This window comes from Suncus etruscus, chromosome 8 (assembly GCF_024139225.1).
Source record: "Suncus etruscus isolate mSunEtr1 chromosome 8, mSunEtr1.pri.cur, whole genome shotgun sequence".
Lineage (NCBI taxonomy): Eukaryota > Metazoa > Chordata > Mammalia > Eulipotyphla > Soricidae > Suncus > Suncus etruscus.
The window spans coordinates 45,882,414-45,892,560 of record NC_064855.1 but is presented as its reverse complement, the minus strand read 5'-3'; positions in this window follow the sequence as shown (position 1 = coordinate 45,892,560).

Sequence of the window (10,147 nt, the reverse complement as noted above, 5' to 3'; positions counted from 1 at the left end):
ACCTAGATTTCCCCCCCTTTTTTCTGATGGTTACTTATATCTTGTACTAGATTGTTTAATCTAAAAAAGGACAGAAGTAATGTTTTAACTCATTTTTTATGTTTTACAAAGGTTATTACAGTGTTCTGAAATAGTTTTTAATGGTCAATGTTATTAATTCAAGTAAAGGCTAGAACATCAGTGTTATAGGTATTCTTTTTTTTTTTTTTTTTTTTTTTTGGTTTTTGGGCCACACCCTGTGACGCTCAGGGGTTACTGCTGGCTATGCGCTCAGAAGTTGCTCCTGGCTTCTTGGGGGACCATATGGGATGCCGGGGGATCGAACCGTGGTCCATCCTAGGCTAGCGCAGGCAAGGCAGGCACCTTACCTCCAGCGCCACCACCCGGCCCCCGTTATAGGTATTCTTTTGGGGTTTTACTTATTGCTGTTTTGTTTTGGGGGAGGCTGCACTTGGCAGTGCTCAAATTACTACTGCCTCTGAACTCAAGGATCATTTTGGTAATGCTTGGGAGGCCAATATGGAGTGCCATAGATAGAACCCAGGTTGGCTGCTTGCAAGGCAAGTGCCCTACCTGCTATTCTATTTCTCCTTTCAATGTAATCTTTGGTTTAAAAGTACAAATCGCCTAGACTATTTGGGGGGAAGAGAAGAAGGTGTTTTTTTTTTTTTTTTCTTTTTGGTGTGGATTAGTTTGGGAGGCAAACTCAACAATGCTCAGGGAAGGTTTCCTTAGAAAAGAATTTAGAGTATTTGTGTCTTAATTTTATTTATTTATTTATTTATTTATTTATTTATTTATTTATTTATTTATTTATTTTGGGTCACACCTGGCAGTGCTCAGGGGTTCCTCCTGGCTCTATGCTCAGAAATCACTCCTGGCAGGCTCAGGGGACCATATGGGATGCCGGGATTCGAACCACCGTCCTTCTGAATGCAAGGCAAACACCTTACCTCCATGCTATCTCTCTGGCCCCGAATTTAGAGTATTTGAAAAATATATATTAAGCATATTTATTTCACACCACAGTGGTATTTAGGATATATTCTTGGTTCTGTGCTCAGGAATTACTCCTGGAAGTGCCCAGGGGAGCATATGAGATGCTGGAGATTAGGCCAAGGTATTGGACCGATATATATAAGAGAAATGCCCTACATGCTGTTCTATCTCTTCAGCCCTGAATAATATACTTTTGGGACCACGCACATTGAGGTTCAGGGTTTACACCTAGCTCTGCACTCAGATTTACTCTTGGGTGGACGCATGTGGCTGGATAGATGCTGGGGATTGAATCCAGGTCAGTAGCATGTGAGGTAAGTGCCCTACCTGTGTACTATCTCACCAACTATGAAACATATCATGTTCCTATCATTAGGAACATATATTTATTTGGTTCCTATTATTAGATAGTGTAGACTATCTAATCTACAATGCTGTAACTTGATTTTGGAAACAAATTACTAATATGCTGAATCTTGGATAATTTCTCATAGGAATATCCCTAAAGATAATTTTTGTCAGACATAAACTGAGAGTGAGTACAGTGGTGCTTTGGTAGACTTTGTCTTTTATTTAACTAAATTCCTGTTACCTGGCAAGGTTTATATTTTCACATAATTCTAAATATCAAAATCAAGAAAAATTCTGTTGCTCTCTATTTTAAATTCTATATTTTAGATATATAAATATCAAGCCAAAGCTATGCTTTTGTTTTGTCAAAAATAGGACTTTAAAAAGGCTCCTCGAGGGGCCAGAGTGGTGGCGCAATCTGTAGGGTGTTTGCCTTGCACTTGCTAACCTAGGACGGACTGTGGTTTGATCCCCTGGCATCCCATATGGTCACCCAAGCCAGGAGCAACTTCTGAACGCATAGCCAGGAGTAACCCCTGAGCGTCACCAGGTGTGACCCAAAAACAAAAAAAACAAACAAAAACAAAAAAAAAAAATAAAAAGGCTCCCAGAAATTCCTGCCCTGTGCTTTGCAAACAGGAGACATTTTAAAAGGCCTCAGCTTGCTCCAAGAAGCAGACATAATCACCCACCCAGAAGTGATCCTAAAGGCACAGCTGAGATCTCCTGAGGGCACAATAGCATAGGTAGGCTGTCTGCATATTAAGGGTGGAGCCAGATTCCTGCCCTGTGTTTTGCAAATGGAAGAATTTTAAAATGCCTCTGCTTGCTCCATGAAGCTGACATAAATGCCCAGCAGAGAAGATCTCTTGAGGGCACACCAACAAAAACAAACTGTTTCCACCCATGAAGGATGGAGCCAGAAGAGCGCTGCCACTCTGCTTCACTTCACAGCCACACATATCTCCTTGTCAATGAACCCACAATAATATGTAGAAAAAACACATTACAAGCACGACAATGGGGAAACAACTCAGGCCAACACCATGACTAGAGAATAAAGATGGCAGCTCTGATGACCCAAAAAGTGCCAAACACCTATTTATCCTCTCAGATAAGGAATTTAGAGAAGAAATATGGAGGATCCTCATAGAAATCAAAGAAAGCATGGATTGAGCTAAAAGAACCACAAATAAGAATCAAGAGGATATGAAGATAGAAATAAGGAAAGTCCAAACTGAAATAATCAGACAGAAAAATTCGGTTGACAAAATGAAAACTTCAATTGAAAGCCTCTCCAATAGAGTAACAGCAGCTGAGGACAGAATCAATGAGCTAGATGATGAGATGCAGAACAACTCCATACAGTAGAAGAGATTGGAAAAGAAACTTAAAAGGAAATGAACAGACAATGGAAAAAAATTCTCAAATAATGTGAGCAGATGAGAATAGAAGTCTTTGATAAACTCAATAGAAATAGCATTAAAGTCCCAGAGACCCAGGAAGAAAATCCCCAGGAAGAATCAACAGTCAAGGACATTGTTGCAGAGAAACTCCCAAAGCTAAAGATGGCATGCAACCAAATCCTGCATGACCAAAGAGTACCAGCTAAAAGAGACCCAAATAAAAGCACCCCAAGACACATCCTTTTCTTTTTTTCTTTTTCCCAAGACACATCCTAATCACAATGATGATTCCCACAGATGGTATACAATACAGAAAGAAGCAATTAAAAAGCGAAATTACATTCATTCTTTAGATTTACAGCAGATCTGTCACAAGAAACCTTCAAGATCAGAAGCAGTGGTGGCATATAGTGACAAAACTCAATGAAATGAATGCTTCACCTAAAATACAGCACCCATCCAGATTCACTTTCAGGTTTGAAGAAAGTATACATAGCTTTACAGATAAACAACAGCTCAGAAACTTTACAGACTCAAAACCAGCCTTAAAAGAAAAACTGAAAGGTCTACTTTAAGACCAGACTGACCAACAGACACACCAAACTTCTACACAAAGATGACACAAAATCCCATGACAATTATCTTTCAATGTCAATGGACTAAATGCACCAGTTAAGAGACAAAGAGTGGCAAAATAGATCAAAAAGCTGAATCCAAAATTTTTGTTTTGTTTTGTTTTGTTTTGGTTTTTTGGTTTTTTGGTTTATGGTTTTTGGTTTTTGGGGTCACAACCGGCAGTGCTCAGGGGTTGCTCCTGGCTCTACACTCAGAAATTGCTCCTGGCAGGCTCAGGGTACCATATGGGATGCCAGGTTTTGAACCACCATCCTTCTGCATGCAAGGCAAACACCCTACCTCCATGCTATCTTTCCAGCCCTGAATCCAACATATTGCTAGCTACAAGAAACACATATGAATAGTCAAAGCAATCATAGACTCAAAATCAAATCCTGCATGACCAAAGAGTACCAGCTAAAAGAGATCCAAATAAAAGCACCCCAGGACACATCCTAGTCACAATGATAAATTCTACAGATGAGGATAAAATACTGAAAGAAGCAAGATCAAAGAGGGATATTGGGGCTGGAGAGATAGCATGGAGGTAAGGTGTTTGTTTGCCTTTCATGCAGAAGGTCAGTGGTTTGAATCCGGCATCCCATATGATTCCCCGAGCCTGCCAGGAGTGATTTCCGAGCATAGATCCAGGAGTAACCCCTGAGCGCTGCTGGTGTAACCAAAAACCAAAAAAAAAAAGGGGGGGTATATTATATTCAAAGAAGCATTCTTAATATTTACAGCAGACCTGTCACAAGAAAACTTCAAGGCCAGAAAGCATCTTTAGCTATCTTTAGCTCTGGGAGTTTCTTGGAGGACAATCATCTAAGTAAACAACTCTCTTAAAAAAGCTGGAGTGTGGGGTCTGAGAGATAGCAGGGAGGTAAGGCATTTGCCTTGCATGCAGAAGGATGGTGGTTCAAATCTCGGCATCCCATGTGGTCCCCCAAGCCTGCCAGGAGCAATTTCTGAGCATAGAGCCAGGAGGAACCCCTGAGCACTTCTGGTTGTGACCCTATAACCCAACCCCCCCAAAAAAAAGTGGGAGTGGCTATATTATTATTAGATGACACAAAGTTTAGACTTAGAAAAGTTATAATAAACAAAGAGGAACATTTTGTAACAAAAAGGATATGTACAATAGGAAGAAATATCATTCCAAAATATCACTCCTAATCTTATACACACCCATTGAGGGACCAGTGAAATATTTAATGCAATTGTTGACAAATCTGAAAGAAGATATCAATAGCAACACAATAATAGTGGGAGACCTTAACACTGCCTGTCAGTCCTTGATATGTCAACCAGACTGAAACCCAACAAAAATATACTAGCTCTGAAAGAAGAAATGGATGAAAGTGGCCAAGTAGATATATATAGGGTACTCCATCCCCAGAAAACTGGTTACACATTCTTCTTCAATGTACATGAGTCATTCTCCAGGATACACCACATGCTGGCCCATAAAACATAGTTCCATAAAATCAAAAGGTATAGACTACCTTTTCAGATCACAGTACACTGAAATTAGAAGTGAACTACAAAGAGACACAGAAGAAAAACTTTAAAACCTGTAAATTAAACAGCTCATTACTGAACAACCAGTGGGTCAGAGATAAAATCAAAAAGGAAATCAAAAAATTCCTGGAAACAAATGCAAATGAAGACAAATTATCAGAATTTGTGGGACACAGCAAAGGCAGTACAAAGAGGAAATTTATAGCTTTGCAAGTACACATCAGGAAGGAAGAAGAATCCTACAAAAGTATCTTCATGACACAGATTATAAAAATAGAAAATGATCAACACAATGAACCAAAAATAGGTAAGCAGAAGGAAATAACAAAGCTTAGAGCAGAAATTAATGAAGTGGAAATCCAAAGAATAATCTGAAAGATCAATGAAAGCAAAAGTTGGTTCTTTGAAAAACAAACAAACAAGATTGATAAACCACTAGCAAAACTCACAAAGAAAGGGAAAGAGAGAAACTTAATAAACCAAATTAGAAATGAAAATGGGGAGATCACTACAAATACTGTAGAGATTCAAAAGGTAATCAGAGACTACTTTGAGAAACTCTATGCCAAAACACATGGGAACCTGGAAGAAATGGATAAATTCTTGGAATCTTATAATCTTCCATGGTGGAATCAGGATGATCTATCCTATCTAAATAGACCCATAACTATTGAGGAAATTTAAATGGTAATCAAAAGTCTTCCCCAAAACAAAAGCCCAGACCCAGAGGGATTCACTATGAATTCTTACAAACCTTTTAAGAAGAACTATTAACCATCCTTTTCAGGTTCTTTCAGGAAATTGAAGATACAGAAACACTCCCAATTAATTTTTATGAAGCTAACATTGCTCTCATACCAAAATCAGACAGAAATGCTAAATAAAAAAATACAAACCAATATTCCTGATGAACACAGATGCAAAGATCCTCAACAAATTCCTGGTAAATAGGTTCCAAGCTTCATCAAGGTCATACTCATGACCAAGTAGGTTTTATTCCAGGAATGAAAAGATGGTTTAACATATTTAAATCCAGAAAAAGAATACTCTGTATCAACAAAAGGAAAAATAACAACCAAATGATCATATCAATAGATGCAGAGAAAGCATTTGATAAGGTCCAACACCCATTTATGATAAAAACTCTCAACATGATGGAATGGAAGGGACTTTTCTCAATATAGTCAAGGCCAGTTACACAAGCCAATGGCAAATATTATTCTCAATGAAGATAAATTAATACCCTTTCTCTAAAATCTGGTATAAGACTGCCTCTCTCACCATTCCTATTCAACATATGCTGGAAGTTCTTGCCATAGCAATCAGGCAAGAAAAATATCCCCAATAGTTACTGTGCCTATGCCGGGGGAAAAAGAAAAGGAAAAAAAAAAAGCACAAAACAATCATTTTTCCACATGTTTATTTATCGATTGATCGATTTTTTTTGACGTCTTTATTTTAGTGTGGAGATTAAGGTTGATGTCTCCAATATTATTTTATTTTATTTTGTCTTGTCTTTCTTTTTGCACTTGAGCATGATTTGATTTCAGAACCGAGACTATTGTGTGTTGCCTGTCTTTATTGCTGCAGTGCTCACTGGTTATTTAATTCGATATTTCTTTCTGTATTGTTGTGGTGTTTCAATTACCTTCACATCCTCTCTCAAACTGAGGTTGGAAGCCTCTAGACTAGAGGGACTCCACCCATTTTCAGCGTGTTTTACTTTTGACTTCTTTTTTATTTTTTTTCCTCTTATTTTGTACCCCAATCTATTGCTTTTCTTTCCTTCAAACAAAACCGCATACCTCTATTTATCTAGCTCTGCCTCTTAAATAGAGGGGGAAACAAGGGAGGGTTCCAGGACCAAACAGATATGTGATCACTAACAGTAAGCCAGACAAAGAGGGGTCCACCTACTCTAGCAGCCTGGGGGGTGATGGTGGGGTATATGGATTGTAGAAAGGGAACTGGAATGGGGGGAGGACATATTTGGTGATGGGTAGTCCCCTGATTCAATGTTAATATGTACCTAAAATACTACTGTGAAAGATAGGTAAGCCATTATGGAAAAATTTGTGTTTTTAATCAGAAACTTTCTTTGACTTACATGTATTATTATGATATCAATTATACTATATTATATGTTATGTTATGTTACTATATTATGTTATGTTAGTTTACCTCATTATGTTAATCAATTTTGTCTCTTGAATAAATTCTTACAATAAAAAAAAAGAAAAATATATCAAGGGCACTCAGATAGGAAAGGAGAAAGTCAAACTCCCACTGTTTGCAGATGACATGCTACTATATTTAGAAAACCTTAAAGACTCTACCAAAATGCTTCTAGAAACAATAGTTTTATATATAGCAAGGTGGCAGGCTAGAAAGTTAACACATAAAAATAAATGGTCTTCTTATACAGAAATAATAATAATGAATAAATGGACATTAAAAAAATATCTGGGGCCAGAGATATAGCACAGCAGTAGGGGTTTGCCTTGCATGCAGCTGATTCAGGATAGATGGTAGTTCAAATCCTGGGCTTCCTATATGGTCCCCCACGACTGCCAGGAGCAATTTCTGAGGCAGAGACAGGAGTAACCCTAGAGTGCAACCCAATGTGACCCCAAAATTAAAAAAGAAAATCCAATTTACATTACTGCCACACAAATTCAAATACCTTGGAGTCAAATAAAAAAAAAAACTACAAAACCTTGCTTCAAGAAATAAGAGGACACAAGGAAATGGAGACACATACCTGGTTCATAAATTGAGGATTAGCATCATTAAAATGGCAATACTACCTAAAGCATTGTACAGATTTAATGCAATTCCTCTAAGGATAACAATGCCATTCTTCAAAGAAGTGGATTAAACACTCCTGAAAATCATTTGGAACAGTAAACACCCACATATAGCTAAAGCAAAACTTAGGGAAAAGAATATGGGAGGCATCACTTTCCCAAACTTTAAATTGTATTACAAAGCAATAGTCATTAAAACAGCATGGTATTGGCATAAAGACAGACCTCCAGATCAATAGAATAGAGTTTAGCATTCAGAGACTGTTCCCAGACATATAATCAATTAAGCTTTGATAAAGGGTCAAGAAATCCAAAATGGAGCAAGAAAAGCCTCTTCAACAAGTGGTGCTGGGACAACTATCAGCCACATGCAAAAAAGTGAACTCAAACCTCCATTTAACACCATGCACAAAGGCCAAATATAAATGGATTAAAGGCCTTGATTTCATACCCAGAAACATAAGGTACATAGAACAATGGGTAGGTAAAACACTTTACAACATTGAGATTAAAGGCATCTTCAAGGATGAAACATTACTCTCCAAACAAGTGGAAGTGGAGATAAACAGATGGGATTATATTAAGCTGAGAAGATTCTGCACCTCAAAGGAAATAGTGATGAGAATTAAAAGGCCATTCACTAAATGGTCGAAACTATTTACCCAACACCCATCAGATAAGGAGCTAATATCCAAGATAGAGATCATGTCTTGAAAATTTCCTAGACATGGATGGACATGGAAACTATTATGTTAAGTGAAATAAGTCATGGGAAGAGAGATAGACACAGAATAGTCTCACTCATCTATGACTTTTATGAAATAAAAAAGACATTATTGTAATAATACCCAGAGGCAATAGAGATGAGGACTTGAAGGATTGGTTCATGACATGAAGCTCACTGAGTTCAATTAGAGAAATAACTACACTGACAACTATCATGACAATGGTAGTGATTGAAAGAAATAGAATTCCTGTCTCAAATACAAGCAGGGGGTAGGGGGAGGGTGGTGATGGGGGCATTGGTGGTGGAAGGTTTCACTGGTGAAGGGGGGTGTTCTTTTTTGTAAGTGAAACCCAACAGCAAACATGTAACAGAAGGAAATTCAAAAGATGTGATACAATTTTTTTTAAGGAGAGTGTTTTGAGTTATACCAATTGTGGTCAGGACTTGCTTCTGGTTCTGTGCTCAGAGATCACTCTTGCTTGGCTTGGAACCATATGCAGAGCAGGGTATTAAAACTAGGTTGACTGTGTGCAAGACAAGTACCATAACCCCTGATCTATCTGTCTGGTCTGGTAAATTGGGGAATAGGGAATATTGGGCCACACCAGGCTGTGCTCAGGGGTTACTCCTTATTCTGCCCTCAGAAGTTAATCCTGGCAGTCTGAAGCAGATAGGATACTGAAAATCAAACCATGGTCACCACATGCAAGGCAAACTCCCTACCTGCTGTGCTGTCACTACAGCCCCTGGTAAATATTTTTAAAAGATAAAAATGAGAGCCTGTGTAATAGTGCAGTGAATAGTGCATTTGCCTTGCATGTAGTTGACCAGAGTTGCATACCCAGGATCCCATACAGTACCTAGAGCTGACCAGGAGTGATCCCTGAGTGCAGAGCCAGGAATAATTCCTGAGCACCTACAAGTATGATTTCCCATGAAATCAAATAAATAATTAAAATAAAAGTTGAAATTATTTGTAAAAGGATACATATAAAAGACTAGAGTACATGTTTTGCATGGGGAGTCCTGGATCCCCGCATAATACTCACTGTCCCCCAGTACTGAGAGTGGCCTTTAAGCACTGCCAGGTGTGGTGGAAAATAAAAAAATTTTAAAATGCAACATGGGAGGAAGAATTACATTATTTATTAATAGAGATTAATTATTTAAAATACATCTAAAACACTTTCAAAAGTACTATGTACTCTCTTTTCTGGTTTGTTTTTAAATAATTTATTTTAATAAAAATATGCATCCAGGGCCTGGAGAGATAGCACAGCGGTGTTTGCCTTGCAAGCAGCCGATCCAGGACCAAAGGTGGTTGGTTCAAATCCCGGTGTCCCATATGGTCCCCCGTGCCTGCCAGGAGCTATTTCTGAGCAGACAGCCAGGAGTAACCCCTGAGCACCGCCGGGTGTGGCCCAAAAACAAAAAAAAATAAAATAAAATAAAATAAAATTAAAAACATTAAAAAAAATATGCATCCAGCCTCCTCATCTTTTGAGTTTCTTGGAGAACGCTAAGGATGGAGCTAGCCGGATGTTCATTCACAATCACATGATATTTTCTTTCAGGGAATTCTGAGCACAGATATCACACCTTATATTGTTTGGGGGAATACATTCAGTGTCAGGGATCAAACCAGGACCAGTCTTGTGTAAGGCAAGCACATTACCTTTGTATTATCTTTCTGACCCAATATCTAAGATTTTTTAATTAGT